Genomic DNA, 17,478 nt, shown 5'->3' on the forward strand with positions numbered 1-17,478 from the left:
GCTGGTGAGATTTGGATGTCCCATTACTTTTGACTCCTGTCAGGGAATTGGCTACCATAGAAGTTTGTAATGGTGCTTGAAGGTGACTTAGCACTCATGAACTGTGCTTGACATGCCAGTTACCTTCCACTGGAGAAGCACTTCTGAGAGAAGCTGCCAGTTCTGGTACAAAGTCCTGATAAAAAGTTTAATACCAGCACTTCCATTCTTAATATGACTGGTCTTGCACACTTCTTCCTAGGGTGCTTTATACAGACTAGGTGAAACTCTTGAAGCAGAACAGCTCTGGCTGAGTTGTCTCATCATAGAGCATCGTTCCAATGCCATAAAGCAGCTCACAGCAAGCTCATGGGAGTAAAGCCATTCAACCCCATCTGCTCTACAGTGTTCTGTTTGACCTGATTGCCTCACTAAGGAGCAAGGGTGTGCAAGAAGTACAGCTAATTTAAGTGGTGCCTCTTAAACAAATTCACATACTTTAACCATGTCCGAAGTATTAGGTCTCCAACAGTTATGTTTTCAGCAGATTTGTAGTGTGGGGTAGGGCTCAAGGCAGGAACAGCAAGACTTGTTTCATGCTATTGAGGTTGAATTTGAGACATCATCCTGGAGATAAAAAAATGTGTGTTTTTGAAGTATTGTGTCTCTGTATGCTGTAGGGCAATATACGTGTATATATACTCTTGGACAGTCTGCCATCATATATATATGTATGGAAATCCACATATAAACACACACACACACAGACATATATATATATAAACATAAGGACTTTTCAGGGGATATAATTTCTCTAGGACTAGTTTGCCTGGCTGTTGTACTCCTTTCGTTTGCCTTCCTATCTACAAACCAGATTAAGTCAGTTCTGAGAAAGCATGTCTTTCAAATTCCAGAAGTATCAAAGCATTTATAAATCCAGCTATCTAAGTGGACATTGTTCAGTGATGGCATAGGCAAATGGCTTAACTGTTAAATGTTCTTTAGGTGAAGGGCTTAAATGGGATTTCAGGAGTCCAGAGACCTTCTCCTGCTACATGCATACTGCAAGTTTTATCTTCCATGATTAATATATTTTATAGCCTTGGACTTTAAAATGTTTTGCCAGGAAGGTGAATACTGGAAGGTGCTGCAGGTTTCATTATCTGCAGCACTTTTCCAAATATATTGTAGGGGATTCAGGTTTTTTTTTTAACTCGCTGTGAAACACAGAAAGGGTTACTTTGGAAATTAAGATTTATTTTTTTCTGATTCTGCAGTGCAGTGTTAGCCCTGACTGGGAGCCACTGTCTGCATTATCACCTGCTTGCCAGATGTGTCAGTCAGTCTGCAAGAGACAATGTTTTTTTCTGAAAACCAAATTTCTGATTCTGCACCTACTTGCAGAAAAGATAACTGTGCTCTGGTAAGACTGTATTAATGGTATTTACTGATTGTGTGCTTGACATTACTAAAAGTTTCTTCAGAGAATGAAATTCAGTTACCCTTGAGGCCACACATATCAGTATTAAGGTACCTTGTCTCAGACTGGAGCACTGTCCATTTGTTAACTCTTGTGAATGAGTGTTTCTGTACAGGACATCCAGTGTAAACTACCAACCTAACAACTGACATATTTCCTAAATGGGGGGGGCGGGGAAACAGATACATATATTCAGGTGTGGAAAGCAGCATAGGGCCTCAGTATTTTGATCACTCAAGGAAGTTTGTGTTTGTTAGTAAACCTTGTCTCTCTGTTTTTTTTGTACAGTGTCATGCTGCTTCTGCAGCCAGGTGCTCAGTGCCTTTTGCAAACCTATGAATTAACTAGTTTTATTCAGACATTTTAAAATAAAGCTAAAATACAATATTCTGATAAATCTTTGTGTCTTGTTCTTAACCCTACTTTTCTGGTATTTGTCCTCTGAATCTCCATTGATAGGACTTGGACATGTTTGAGTAAAAGCAAATAAGGAGCATTAGAAATTGTTTCAAGTGTGTGCATGTTCTGACTGAAGAGCTGGGATCTTAAATTAAAAATGTTACATTGTGATGCACAGATTTCACCTGTGTGATCTGTAATGTGATTTCTCTCCCATGTGCCAGAGTTTTCTGGGGTTTTTTGTCATCTTTTTGCCCATTGCCTTTGAATGATCAACAAGTCTGACATATATTCAAGCTAGCATCCTTTAAAAGGAAATGCAGTCTCAGTCTCTGACTGTGTTTTGCTTGTGTGTGTACACATACAGGCACATATATAAAAATTCCTTCTTTTTGTTTCTTTAGAAACCCAAAAATCTCTGCAAGAGGGTTTCTTTTAATGGTAGTACTGGTGTGCAACCACAAGTGGACCTCCTCCTCAGGAATTGGTGCTAGGTGCTTAAATAAGGTAGAAATGTAGCGTGGACCTGGGCTCCAAGGACAGGGTGTTTGATTTTAATGAGGCTTATTGAAATCTGGCCAAATGAGCATCTGTTCCTATTGTTTGTTCCATATTTTGTAAGCCAGTATCTTCAGGCAGATAATGGTGTTGGTGTGTGCTTCATCCTCAATTAGAGAGGGACATAGTTAAAAGTCCCCTGGCATCTGGTATGTCACTAGGATTTTTTGATGCTCCTGGGTGTGCAAACAAGTTTCTCTTCTGCTCTGTACCCAGGAAATCTTTCTGTGGTGACCTTCACACTTTATGTTTGATGTGTGATGAGGGATGCTCTGATATGTCTGTAGTCTCTTTGGCTGAGTCTTTGCTTGGATAGATTATATACAGTCCTGTTTTCAAACAGAGGTCTTACCTTTTCTGCCTTTCATTATGTGGTGTGCTAGGTCTGAGTTTTGGTGTTTGCTTTGAGTTTGTTAGATATTGCATTTTCCTGGATCCTGGAAATAGCCTTTTGACTCCAAGTGCTCTTTTCTTTCCCAACAAGAGATTGATGTATAGCTGATCTCAAGAGTTCTGCAGTCAATACCCATTTCCTCCATTCATTAGATAGGGCTTACTGTTTATTAACTCCTGCAGTTGGTTCCAGTTCATCAGTATCTCCTGTACAAAGAAATGTTCTCAGTTTCATTTTGCACATTGAATTCTCTCCTACTTGTTCAGAGACAGGCACCCTATGGCATCCCTGGGAGAGATAGCACTGATGAGACACCTTCAGAATGGCATGCAGCATCCCCAGGTTTCTCCTTAGCTCTGAACTCAGCAGCAGCAGTTGGGAGAGGTTCTCTGCCTCTACCTTGATCTGAGTAAAATTGGAAGAAGAAAAATACAGAAAAATGCACACCACCCTTGCAAAATCAGACTTCTGTTTCAGACCACTGCTTGCAACTCACATTTAATAACTGGTCTTGCTTTTTAAGGTCTTGGCAAACTAAGGGACTTCTCAGGGTCTTTTAAGCATTTTCCGTCTTTTAGGGAATCTTTGCTATTCATCATACTTCTGAAGGTGGGACGGAGCTCTGTTGTGCTCAGTTCTGGAAACACAGAATAGGCCTTGGCACTTCCAGCATGTAATGTGAAATTTCCTTTCAAAGGTGCATCTTATTATTTAGCTGTAGGGACACAATTTACACTCAAGGGTGATTCAGCTAAAGCAAGGAGTGGTGGAAATAGCTGGTAATTGAAATCTGCTTTCCTTTGTCAGTTCTTTCTGCATCACTACTTTCGAATTTTTAGAACAAATATAGTCTGCACAACAATAACACTAAGTCTGGAATTTTTTTATATGAATTTAAAGGAGAAGCCACTAGCACTCTTTAATAAAGAAACATTTAGGGTTCCAGGCTGGATGTTCCAGTTGGCAGTAGGACAAATTGATCTGAAGATGTCCCTCTTGTACTCTCAAGTCCCTTTATGTCACAGATTGATGGCTCTTTTTTTTCCAGAGAGTGTGTCTGCATTTACTTTGCATGAATAGCACAACCAGCTCAGAGTTCTGCTGTGGCATACCACTGAGTCAGTATATCTTCAGATAATGCACCGTTTTCTAGTGCTTTTCAAGCCTTTCCAGTCCCTGAGATTGAAATTAGAGCAATTTAATCACGAACACACATTATTTGACTAGCAACATTCAGTTTCCTGATATTTGTTCAACTGTTTTAATAAGAAAAGTAGTGTTAGCTTAATTTTTAATATAAAGCCTCTGTGTAATGGTGCAGAGGGACTGTCAGTGGATGCGCTTGCAGCCCCAAATCCCTCAGTAAAGTATCCTCTACTGTGTCTTGGGTATACCTTTCTCTGGGAGGGACAGCAGTTTTTGAGGTTGTTGAAAACTGGATAAACACTGCCTCAGTCACTGGCTGATAGAGATGTAAGCATGTCATTTTGCCCTTCTGTTGGAAGTATTCTCTCTAATAAGAGGGGTGTGTGAATGGCAGGCATTGCAGGGACATTGCTGGGAGTACTTAACATGCAAAAAGATCCTTTGAAAGTGAATTCTCAGGCAGCAAAAGTAGAAAATTGCATCAGAGGTTTATCTAAAAGCTTTGACCTAATGATGTTCCTCCTGCCACAAATATGACTACTTTTATTTTCATTGCTAGTTTGTCTATCTTTTCTTAGGTCAAGACAATCTTTATGCTTTAGCTTCATCTCGGTCTAATAGCCACTTTGCAAATGACAGAGAAAGAAATGTGATATTCCTGCTCCCCCCACTCCACCCCACTATACACATTCTCCAGATTTTGATAGACTTGTTTTATTTATTTCCAAAATTATATCCGCAGGAAACAAGCTGTTTAAATTCAGATTATGCTGAAGCAAAATGGTCCTGGTATGAGAAGCAACGTGCTGTTTTATGAGCGCAGAGTCCCTTTTCTCATAACTGATTGATAGTAAATATTTTCCTGAAGAATTATTGCCAACCATGAACAGTGCAACTGTTTCACTTTTTTTTTTCTGTGCTACTTGCTGTACCAGCCATTGTCTGTAATTAAGATCTACAATTCACAATGCAGACGTTTGCACTTCCTCTGGGTCTGAGCTATTTATAAGGCATTTCAGCTGTTCAGAGTTTCTTTTGAGTGTTAAACTATGTGTAAACAGGCTTCCTTAGTCTTCAGTTACACAAACACTGTGGAGTGGTTGTCATTTCTGCTACTCTTACCACCCAAAATGACTTTGCATGTCAATGAAACCACAAATTAAAAAAGAATTACACTTGGGTTTTTTTAAAATGCAACAGAGACTATGAAGAAATAGTAATATAAAAGCTAACTCATACACTGCTTTGTAGCTGAGGGTCTCTTAAGCGTATTATGGAGTTCAGTTCTCCAAGCTCTGCAGTAAGGATGGTCAGGCAGGGGATAGGCAGAATCTTGATATGAAGAATCATTTTCAAATTTTGGTCAACTTGATGGAGATTTTTCTAATTTATGGACCCCATGGTTTGGAGTCTTGATAAAGCAAGTAGCATTATATTTCAGACTGAGTTCAGTAAATACTGGAGGGTCCCCGCACAGATGTTAGGGACTCCATCTCATGTTTGAGTGGTTTCAAGGAAGTGTTTTCTGGTGGTGATGACAGTCAAGCTTGGAGCAGGTTGCTTGTGGAGGTTCTGCAGCCCCCGTCCTTGAAGGTTTTCAAGACCAGATTAAATGAAGCCATGAATTACCTGATCTGACCTCATAATACACCCTGTTTGGAGCAGGAGGCTGAGCTGGAGGTCTCTTCCAGGGCTCTCTTCTAAATAAAATCATTATGGAATCCTCTCAGTGTACAGACAGTGAAGATGTAATAGAAATCTTTTAAATCCTTAGTCAAAATTTCCCTGCAACTATATTATGTGTAGTATCGCGTACCGTAGTTCCTTGCTGTGTTTGGTGATGGATACTGTGCATAAGGAATTACAGCCTTGAGGTCTTCATTCAAGATCCATCACATTAAGCGTGTAAGGAGTGTTTACCAGGTTGAGTGTTACAACCAAACGGGACTTGCATTTACAAAGTACTTCAGGATCCTTTGTGCTGGAAAAACAGTTTGGAATCCAAGTCATTGGTGGCTTTGGTGAGAAATGGTGACAGACATGAAGGGAAGCATTGCTTTTTAAGCAGTCACCTGCAGTGACAGCACCCTCAGATGGTATGGAGTACATGACATTAGATGTATTTTTAGTATTTTTCAAATACAAGAATTGAAAAAGTTGTTTGAAAATATATCCAATTCTTGTGCTGAAGCTCATAGTACGAAATGTGGTAATAACAATTTCCTAGTGTGGCCCACTGCAGGGGAGCCACTGATGCGGCCAAGTAACACATTTCAGAAGGCAGAGTTCTGAGCTCAGCCTAGCAAGAGAACGCCCAAAACCGAGGCAGTTTTTGTAGGCTCCTGGGGGTTCAGGTGGGGCGGGCTCCCGCAGGTGTGGTGCTGGGAGCGGGTTCATCGCGAGGCGCGCACTGCAGCACTGCCCGCCGGTGCGTGCCGGATCACCCGCACGCAGAGATCACATGGCTCCTCCAAAAGTCAAACGATCAATTCGCCTCGTTTTGGCTCTGTACTTAATGCACAAACAGTGCGATCTGCAGGGCTGTAATTGCATTGTTAGGGCCAAGGAACAAGCCTGTGCCTTTTCAGCAGACAGCTGGCAGGGAAAGAGGCATGTTGTTAGGAAAGAGAGAGGCAAGGCAAATAAAATTACTGCTAACGCTCAGAGATCGGCAGGAGTCCTACTTGCCTAATCTTACCGGTGGGAGCAAGCGGCTGTTGTAATCCAATTATAGCAGCATAAGCAATTTGTTAGACACTCCGCATAATGTAACAATTTCCCAATAAACTCTGACTTGTAATAACGTCGGCAAGAGCCCACATAAATCTGCCCGAATGGTGGGGGCTGGAGCGTTCGGCTGGGGGCTTGTAATTTGTGCCATCAGCACGTTTTGTGGAGTGTGGTGTGGTGCAGTCTTTCAGTGCAGGAATTTTAAGAGGAAAAGCATGGCACGCCCCTCCAAGAGAACACCATTAGCAAGGGTCAAAAGAGATACCAAACAAAGCTAGGAGGTGGCTTTTCTAGGAGGGAGGAAAAATCATACGCCAAACGCAAGGCTCTAGCTGAAGAGGATTTAAAAATATTAAAAAGCAGTAATGAAAATTGTAGCATTTTAAATTACATCAGGGGGAGGAGGGGGATCTAGAATTATATGTGGTTTGGAGGGGGAGGGAGGAGAATACCCTTCTTTATATTTAAGCCATTTAAATATTAAAAAAGAAGCTCAAGTCTTGAAAGGGATGCTCTGTGCTTACAAGACAGTGAAACCACAGATCCTGTCCCAAGCAATTCATAATCTACAAAGGAAAAAATTAAACCTTTTCTACTATTCAGTTACTCTCCCGTTGTCTTTCTTGCAGCTCCTAGCTGGCTTCATGCATATTGGCACAGCATCTTGATGATGCATCTGAGAGATAAAACGTAGGTCTAGAACCATTCACTTTGAGCGTACCCCAGTGAATTTAACTTTTTTGGCACAATGATGAATGTCCCCTCTGGTTCATGCAGATCTACACAAAGAACTAATCTAATTTAGATATTATTTAAAAGTAAAATCAGTCTGCCGTGCTCTGCCTGTCACTCTTGGAGTACATTGCCAGTTAGAACATCGTAGACACCAGTTAGGGGTTTATGTTTAGCAAGATTTAAGGTATCATGTTTCTGTTAATCCCATTATTTAGCATTTTCCTTTGCTAAGATGCAGATAGGCAGCAGGCAAAATAAGGTAGGTCCCTTTATATACAACATAGAGACAGTCAGAGGTCCAGAATTTTCAGCATTTTCTAAACACCGCACTGGTGTAAAAATGTCTGACTTAATTCTGCTAACGTTACTTTATTAATTTCTTAGCTCTGGGATCCTGTGAGGCTTTAGTGTGGAATGACATTTCAGATCCTGTTCCCAAGTTGTGGCAGCATAATGCCTTTACGTAGGGTAAAAAATAGTTCCCAGCCATACAAAACAGCTTTTCTCTTATTTGGACCTACTGCTCTCAGACCCTGTGTTTTAATGCTGGGCTATGCAGGTTCTTTTGCTTAGCCAAAAAACAAAAAAAATCCCCAACTAACAGAAAATCAAACCCAGTACTAAATCACAGACCTTGTACATACAGTTCATACAATCATGCCTGGACCATGTCTGCCTTTATGGTAATACTGTATTTTGTGTGGTTATTTACATATTCACCTGCCATAGTAGTCCTGAGATGATTTTTATTTAAACTGTAGAAGAGTGGCTGAGACGTGCACGCTGCCATGCAGTTAATGCTGCATATTTTGCCCTTCTTTATGTGGAAGTCAAGCTTCCATTGTTCTTAATCTTTGTTGTCTGCCAGCGTATCAAAATAACAGGCTGAGACAGCAAGCATTTCCAAAAGTATCCTAATAAATATTTTCTTGCTACATAAGTGTGCCTTAAAAAGTGCATTTAAAGAGGACAGGTATTATCTTAGTTTACCGAAGCTGAATCAATAAACTGCAGTGCTTCTAATAAAGCCACTCAGTGTCTGGGTTTAACTAATGGCTGATTTTCACGGCTTTGACAGTGAGCTGTGTGCGTTATTTTCTCCTGATATTGTAAAAATAATGAGAGCAAATTAGAACAATCAGTTTACCCCGATAGCTGCTGATTGGAGGTGATGGGCAATATGGCAGCAGGTAATCCATCTTCGGGCTCCTGTCACATTAACTTCAGCAGTGTGGAAAAGATCAGGCGGAGCGAGTGGGAATCCTGCCCAATCAGAAAGCTGAAATTAATGAGAAGAGCATTGTTCTGTGATCAACCTTTTAATTAGCAAGAGTGGAGATGGAGGGAGTGATGAAGCTGGCAGCACAGCTGCACAATGTTGGGCATGTTTTCGGTGAGGGGGAGGAAAAACATGGGTTTTAAATTACCCCTTCTGTGCTCCCTGTACACTGGCAGTGTGTCTTCATTCTAACCCCCTTAAAAGATCTTAATAAACAGCCACATCCAGGTTAATACTGCAAACGTGGCTGTTACTAATGAGTAGTTTCAAAGTAGGTCGTTTCGGGGGTCATTTAGGAAAATGTTGATCACTGTTTACAAAAAAGAGAGAGAGAGAGAGAGAGAGAGAGGGAGAGGGAGGGACAGTTTGTGGTTCGGTGTTAAAGTTTCACTGCATCAAGGAAAGAAGAGGAGGGAGATGGATAAAATTAGAGTAAGGGACTGCTTGTTTTAATACTCCTCTCCTTATTTAGTATATGTTTGAAATAAGATTCCTCAGCATATATTTGAAACAAGACTCCTCAGTTAAAAATACTATGTGTGCCATGCGGCTTTCAGCAGCAAAATAAGAGGAGACATCAAATACTGGGTTGATTTCCTAGTGCTCTTTTTTGTTGTTTTTTTTCCAAATGTGTTTTTTTGCACCAATATTTTTTGTTTATTCACTTAACAATAAGAAATTATAATTAAAAATATTTGACTGCTTTAATTGCTAGGATTGACTTGATCTTTTTTCCTGGTGATTTGAGAAAATCACAGTTTTCTCAAGTACATTCTAGACACTGGCGTTAATGGCTGTCAGTTCTGCATACCAGTCTTAGGAAAATCTTTATTTTTATAAAGGGACAAAAATAATGGGGGGGGGAGGAGAGAAGTGATATTACGGAACAATTTCTGGAAAGGAAAACAAGAAATGTTAGAAAATAATATTAATGTTTACAGTGGGAATGCAGCTACTTCTTATTACCACGGTTCCTGTTCTTCCTTCCTTGCTCTCTCTGTTGTTGTTAGGCAATTGTTTTCTCCTTCCCTGTAATTCCTGAAGAAGTTGTAGTGGTAGAAGAGTGAGGCTCTGTCACTCTGGGCACAGCAGCTGTGCTGCTTTCCTTTCATTTTTCCAGTCAGGACACAGGCTCTCTTTACTTTTAGGTATTCCGCTTTCTGATGCTGAAAAGCAAATAAACTCTTGTCAGTTTGCAAGAGAAGGCAAAAGTCAGTGCCCTGCACCCAGCAAGGCGTGCAGGCTGTTTGTGTGAGCTGCGAGCTCGCACCCAGCAGCAGCTCTGTGGTGCCTGCTTTAGGTTTAGATAGGCAGCAGTGTGCTGGGGAGGAACACTGCTATGGGTGAAGTTGGCTCCTTCGGGGTTTAGCTCCAGGCACATCTCAGCTTCTTTGCTTACTGTAGTATTTGGAACGTTCCTGGTTTTGTGAGAGTGATGTAATCTCTTTCCTTCTCACCCCTTTTTAAAAAATGAGGGCTTTGTATGAGTTTGGTTGTGTCCACTTAGTTTTTATAGGCTGAAGGACGCTACATCTCCACAAAGAAGTTAAACTGGTGAAACGCAGACGTTTTGTTCTATCTAACCAGTTGTATTTCTAATATAATAATGAGTGGGGCTTGCAGTTCTGCTTGTAAAGGTTGTCTTAATATTTTCATTTGTAAGAAACAGTTCCATTTTTTTATAATTTTATCATTATTTAACCCTTCAAAGTATCATTTTATTTCAGCCTCCCACTCCCTGCAGCCTAAGGCAGAAATAAAATTTGGTGTATGGGATGAACAGTATTCACTTAACAAACAGCTGTTCAATATTTTATTTTATTTGTATTGCTTGTTCTGTGCCCCAGGCTGTATTTATTGCATGCCTTTCAAGTCCTGGTCAGAATATGGAAATACAGACTTCCTCCTGGGGGTTTCTGCTGCACTTTCAATGCTTCACAAACTTTAATTAATCCTTCCAGTGTTTCTTGGGGTGAGTGTTGGACTCACTGCATCCCCTTTTTGCAGAGAAGTTCAAAAGTTATTTTAGCAACTGAAATTTAGGGAGGAAATAGTTTCTTTATAGTAAGCAATGAGGTCTCACAGGAAGAATATTAGATTAGGAATTGTGACCCCAGATTTTGAGATATCTTTTTTTCTTTGCCGTATTCTGCTTTTCTATCTCAGTTCTTTCATCTGTAAAAGGATAATGCTGCTTAACATTTCCTCATTAGACTTTTGGGAATCTAGAAACATGGTATCAGTTGAGGCATGTTTTGTATTTAAACACTATTTTTGTTTATATACACCTAATGTTGATTTGGGCTCTGTTGCTGTGGCATCTTCTCTCTTCCCAGGACCATTTTTAAAGGGCTGTGTTAGACATGCACCTTGGGAAAGATGCACTTACCAATGGGTGCATTCAAATGGCAGTCAAATATGATCCTTGTCGGAGGCAAGAGGAAAGTCTAAGAGAAAGTGAACAGTTACCAACTGAACCTTCTTGTTGTGGCATAAAACACCAAAAGCTCTTAAAGCCTTTTGTTCTCCTTTAATAAAACTCAAGACCCAGTAAATTATTCCACAGCTGCTTAAATCAGTTTGTCAATTTCCAAAGGGATTCCCCTGTGGGTGGAAACCAAGTGGTAAATTCTTACCCCAAAGTAATCATACTGCAGGAGAATAACTGAAAGATGCAATGTGCTACAGAATCCACCTTAAGTATGGAGCTTACCACCGTGACTCTGTAATGGGATGTCCCAATATGGGGTATAATATCATAAACACTGTAAATATGCCATCTGTGAATTAATAAGCAGCCTTGGGATTGTTACTGTTTACATATATGTTAAAATTAACATAGAGCCAATATTCATTCTTTTTCAACCTAAGAAAATAATTTCATTCTAGCTCCTGGCTGGGTTTTGCAAGTGTACGTTTTTATCAGTGTTGAATTTCTTGGTCAGGTCTATATTTTACTTAATCCAATTATCATTTCTTTCTTTGATCTCTGAGGGCTAGCAGACTGTCTGCTAGCTGTTGACAGAATATCAGCAACATGTTTTAAAAATTCCTCTGTTTTTTTTATTTTCTATAAAAACTGTGTTAAACGGAGTTGCAATTTTCAGACTCAATTTAGCCTGACTTTTGCATGTTGAAAAGTAATAGCAAATTTCATATATCAAAACATTTTGTATGTTTTTATAGCTCTATTCATAATACTCTTCCTTATACTCTTTTACATACAGTATTACTCTTCCACAGAAATCTTTCTTTTCTTAATAATGAAGTAGTATTTATTATAGGTGAAACACTTTAAAATTTGAGATTCAAAATTTTCACTTGATTTTAACTGTCCTTTTTCATATAAGCAGTATGAGTCAACATGTGATACATAGTAATTTTGTTTCTTGGGTAATGAAACAGTATCTGTTTTATGAAGTGTAAGTACCTTAAACTCCTTCTGTTAATAACATTGAAACACAGGGATAACATTTATTTTAAGAAAAATAATTTTGTACGTTTGCTTATTAAGGTTTTTTGTTAGCTAAACAGTTACTTTAAAAGTGTTCCAGAATGTAATTTGTCTTTAAAGAGATTATAAACTGTTAGCTGCGCTAATGAAATAAATGCATATTTTAAAGTAGTAGTTCCTGAAATATATCTTGTAGTTCCCATGAAAGTGGGGTCAGAGAAATGTGAGTTTATACATTGCATAGATAAGTTATCACTTGGGAAATGGGAGCAGCTCTGTTGAGTCTGCAGTCTCGTATCCTACAGTAATGCTTAATAGAGTAAAGCAGTTCTCATAGGACAACCTGCTGTCTTGCACTCAGTTTACTTCCAAATATGTAATTACCTTTATTTCTAGGCACTTATTACCATAGAAACTTCTTTGGAACAAGTACTGACAGGTGGAATACCTTCTAATATGAAAAACCAGATCAACATGCTTTAGATTCTGTTCTCAGGTGCAGACACATTTTCTTTCAGAGTTTCCTGATACTGCACTAAAGAACTTTTCATCTTATGTGGGACCTCAAGTGATGCAACATAAATAGTCTGTGTGAAGGTCAGACACTTGCCTCCATCTCCTTTCTCTCAAAGTAGATTACTGTCAACTGGCAGGACAGGTTTTGATCCTGATGGTCATAAGAGTTGATTTGAAGTCATACTGGGATCCAGCTGGCACTGATTTTTCGCTCTTGGCAGTTCCAGGAGTTTTCAGATAGCCACTGCAGTCTATACCCACATAACTGGTCAGTTAAAGGCACGGAATAGCAGTAGTATTGAAATCAACCATGTAACTTTTCTTCTAATTGTGGAAACAATAGACAATTGGCCCTGAATAAAATGGAGTTCATAGTTACAGCATCTTGCTGCCCAACAGATCTTGGCCTGATCTTCCCAGTAAGTGACTTGAAGGCAACTCCTCCAGCAAAAGTGCCTCTGTATCAGGGACTCTAAGGTCACTTGCATTACTCACATCTGGATCTTCATCTGACATCCAGATATCACATGAATGAAGAACTTAAAAGTTTGTCTCAGATCCTGTGAGAGTTTACCTGGAGGCAGTGAAGGTATGAAAAGAGATATTCTCTGTTCCCATGTAATACCTTTATTATAAATGCATCAGACACCGTGAGGGATATCCTGTGAAACCAGTGACAAGCACAGTGAATACGGCCTCAGGGCAATCTGAAGTTACCTGGGAGTTTCCTGGAGGCAAGGTCAATGGATAAAACCTCACCAGAATAAGTAGTGTTCCTGCGTGTCATGTGCAACTCAGCAGTTCAGCACGTGGTGGGAAGTGTAGGTTGTACATTTCATAAATCACAGATAGGCTCAAGCTCACTGGGCACATGCCAGACTGAAAATTGACAGCTCTTCCAGTCATCCATGAGAGAGGAATGAAGTCTGGTGTTTGTGTGTTAAAAAAGTGGAGTCCACAGTCCCATCAATGTTCTCTACTCATTCAGAGTCAGCTTGCTTAGTTAACAATCAGCAAGTTTGCATCTGTGCCTTTTCAGGTATGCTCTGAGCTGTGAAGTGATGAATGCCTCTTTCAGAACAAGACATTACAAGCGTTGTTACACAAGAAGGGCTGGAAGGAGGATCCATGGAACTACAGGCACATCAGTCTGACCTTGGTGCTGGGGAAGGTCACGGAGCAGATCATCTTCAGTACCATCACAGGGCACATATGGGACAAACAGGTGATCAGGCCCAGTCAGCGTGGGCTTATGAGGGACAAGTCCTGCTTGTCCAACCTGATCTGTGCTAAGGCTGTGAATGTGTCTACCTAGACTTCAGTAAAGCCTTTGACATCATGTCCCAAAGCATTCTGGAGAAACTGGCCAAGCCCAAAGAATGGTGGTGGATGGAGTTAAGTGCAGCTGGTCACCAGTTACCGGGGTGCTCGCCAGGGCTCAGTATTGAGGCCAGTTCTGTTTAGTATCTTTATTGACAGTATGGACAAGGAGATCAAGTGTGCCCCCCGTAAATTTGCAGACAACACTAAATTGTGTGGAAATGTTGGTCTTCTTGAAGGTTGGAAGGCTCTGTAGAGAGAGATGGACAGGCTGGTTTGATGTACCAAGACCTGTATGAGATATGTACCAAAGCTGTATGAGGTTCAGGGAAGTAAAGTGCTGGATCCTGCACTTGGATCACAAGAACCCCACACAGTGCTACAGGCTGGGTCAGCTGAAAACTGCCCAGCAGAAAAGTACAAGGGGGTACTGATCAACAGCAGCTGATCATGAGCCAGCAGTTGCCTAGGTGATGAAGGAGGCCAGTGGCATCCTGGCTTGTATCAGAAGTAGTGTGGTCAGCAGGACCAGGGCACTGATCATCCCCCTATACTCAGCACTGGTGAGGCTGCACCTCAAATTCCATGTTCAGTTTTTGATCCCTTACTACAAGAAAAATATTGAGCAAGTCCCGAGAAAGGCAGCAGAGCTGGTGAAGGGTCTGGAGCACAAGTCCTCTGAGGAGTGGTTGAGGGAGCTGGGGGTGTGTAGTCTGGAAAAAAGGAGTCTCAGGGGAACCTTACTGCTCTCTACAACTGTCTGAGAGGAGGGTGTCACAAAGTGAGGGTCAGTCTCTTCTCCCAAGTAACAAGAGACAGATCAAGAAGAAATGGTCTCATGTTGTGCAGGGACAGTTTAGATTGGTCATTACAAAAACTTTTTTAACTGAAGGGTTTATGGAGCATTGGAACAAGCTGCCCAGGAAAGTTGAGTCACAGACCCAGAGGTGTTTGGAAGACTTGTATGTGTGCCACTTAGTTTAGTGGTAGACTTGGCAATGTTAACCACTGTTAATGTTACCTTGGCAAAGATAGACTTGATGATCTTGGAGGTATTTTCCAACCTCCATGATTACACCTTTTGGGACCTTGCAGGTCACTGAGTCCAGCCTCTTGTCTTGTAGATGCTACTTTGTCCTTTTTGGTGAACTTACAGAGTTTTATCTTATAATCGGTTAAGGTCTGGTCTGCAGTCTTTTTTTCCATTGTTTTCATCAGAAGATTTTTCCAGAACCCAATTGTTGTAATGACTGGAAATCCTCAGCTAGAGTTTCCAAGCTGGCTTATTCATGGAGGGGTAGTTCTTCATTTCTTCCTTTTGTTTTAATAGTTCCTGTTCAATTTTTTATGTTTATCACCGTATAGTTTTCGAGATTTGTCATACCTGCTTTGTTTTATTAGGACAAATTGAATGGTCCTTAGGGGTTGGTGTGATTTAAGAAATGGAAGAGAAAATATGTTTGAGCACTTGTGGTTGAGGACTTAATTTTCTAGGAAGAATTTATGTTTACTTTTCTGATCACTCTCTCTTAGGCAAAAGTTGTCAAATTATTGCCCTGAACTGTACTTCAGGTATTGACAGTCTTACATACATGTAAAGATTTAATCCTTCTGGCTGATGCAGTGGCACAGCCTGCATCCTTCTAAAAGGAAGAGAAAACTTGGACAAATCACTGCATCCTCCAACTTGTAGTCAGGTATGATGGTCCCTTGATTTTTCTGGAATATTGTTCTGCCCTGTGCAGTACTCAGCAAATACTACTGCTTGACTGGAATACAGAATCACCAGTAGTCACTGCCACTAAATGGCAGATTCTAAAATTTATAGTTTTCTCGGAGGGAACTTGTAATGGGAAATAACTCATGTTGTGCAGTAAAAGCAACTGTTCCATATTTTCCTTCATGTATATTTAACACAATCTGTAATTTACAAAAATAGATTTGAATTAGCCTGCCTGTGGAAGCTCATACCTAAGATAACTTCAGCAAGGCAGGCAGTCCCTTGTTGCTTGTAACCGATGGCTTAGTTGAGGCTGCAGCTTGGAGGGAGACAGCAGTAGTCACTGTATACATTACTGAACCTTACTGTTGAGGAAAATTAAAAATGAGCAGCAAAGTAGTTGTGCTCACAGTCCTGAAAATGGAATTCTTAGTGGCTGCAATTACTTGTTTTACTGTAATAATGAATCTTGACAGGCAAGTAGTCCTTACCTGCTCAACTCGTGTAACCAGGCTGTTTGGGTCCTGTGCCCAACAGGCAAACTTGCCTTCATGGTACCCTGAATTTGTGAAATGCAGTAGGTCTATCCTAAATGTGTGTGCACAGGTTCAGATTCAACTATCTTCTCATAACATTGAAGTCTGAAAAACTCCTGTTGCTTCTCAAGACACAATGAAACCTTTGTAACAGTGATGACAAACTGAGAATTTAGTTAAAACACAACTAATATATTTCAGCATTGTTTTTTCTGACCTCACTTCTCTCACTTTAAACAGCTGCTTTTGTGTTTAGACTAACATTCATTTAGAAGAAAATAAAAGTGAAAACCACTTAACAACTATACTACAAAAAAATTAGATGGTTAATTAACTAAGACTTGTAATTTCTCAGCAAAGAAAGCTCCCTCTCTGACAAGTAAACCTTCCTTATAGGTCTTTGATTGTAGGTAATAAAAATGTTCTTAATTAATGCCAATTATATGCATTTGTTGTTTTCTTTCAAGTCACTGTATTTTACAAAGTTGTGTGAACTACGGAGCTGAATCAGGTTGTTCTCCTGCCATGTTGATTTAGATCTGTCAGCCCTATTCTGGATCATAATTTTTATCCCAAATACTTCCAAGGTGGGTTGTAATGGGAGTATTTCCAGGTTTGATTTAGTAGACTGCAGATGATTAGACTTCACAGGCAGCTAGTTAATTGTAAAACCTGAGTTTTGAAACTGGTTCAGGTCATAAGTGAAGATATGTTTGGAACTTAATAATTTGTGGAGAGTATCAGCTGAAGTTCCTAGAGAACACATGCATCATAAAAAAGTCGACAGTTTTAAAAAAATTTTTAATAGTTGGACGGATGTAATTGAAAGTCAGTTTTGGATGTCTGAACAGATGAATACTGCTTACTCTGAACTTGTAAAGCCAGAAGGCAGGTATATGTGCAGTACTCTTGAAGAACCTGGTCTTCAGTGGCTGCAAAAAATGAATGCCAAAGGCTTGTGAACCCTAAAGTTGGAAAGTCTTATTAAAAAATAATTCTCTATACAACATCTTTTAAAAGCGTTCCAGATTTTGCTTATGAAAAATTAAATACAGCAACATCAGACAGTTGTAACTATCCAAAACCTGTCAAGTGTGTATGAACTTTTATAGTGAGGTTAGAAATATGGAGTCACTTAGTTTGGAAAAGACCTCAGGAGGTCCAGCCTGCTGCTCACAGCAGAGTCAATATTGAATTCATTACTCCCAAGTTAGCTCCACTGCCAGGTACCT

The 17,478-nt window shown here is 40.1% G+C and overlaps 1 protein-coding gene across 4 annotated transcripts in view; it reads left to right on the forward strand.

Annotated features, from left to right (window-relative positions):
* The window catches only part of BTRC (beta-transducin repeat containing E3 ubiquitin protein ligase), a 112,905-nt gene that overhangs the window by 61,349 nt on the left and 34,078 nt on the right, over positions 1-17,478 (forward strand). The window lies entirely within an intron of this gene.

Source organism: Cinclus cinclus, chromosome 7 (genome assembly GCF_963662255.1).
Source record: "Cinclus cinclus chromosome 7, bCinCin1.1, whole genome shotgun sequence".
NCBI classification, from domain to species: Eukaryota; Metazoa; Chordata; class Aves; order Passeriformes; family Cinclidae; genus Cinclus; species Cinclus cinclus.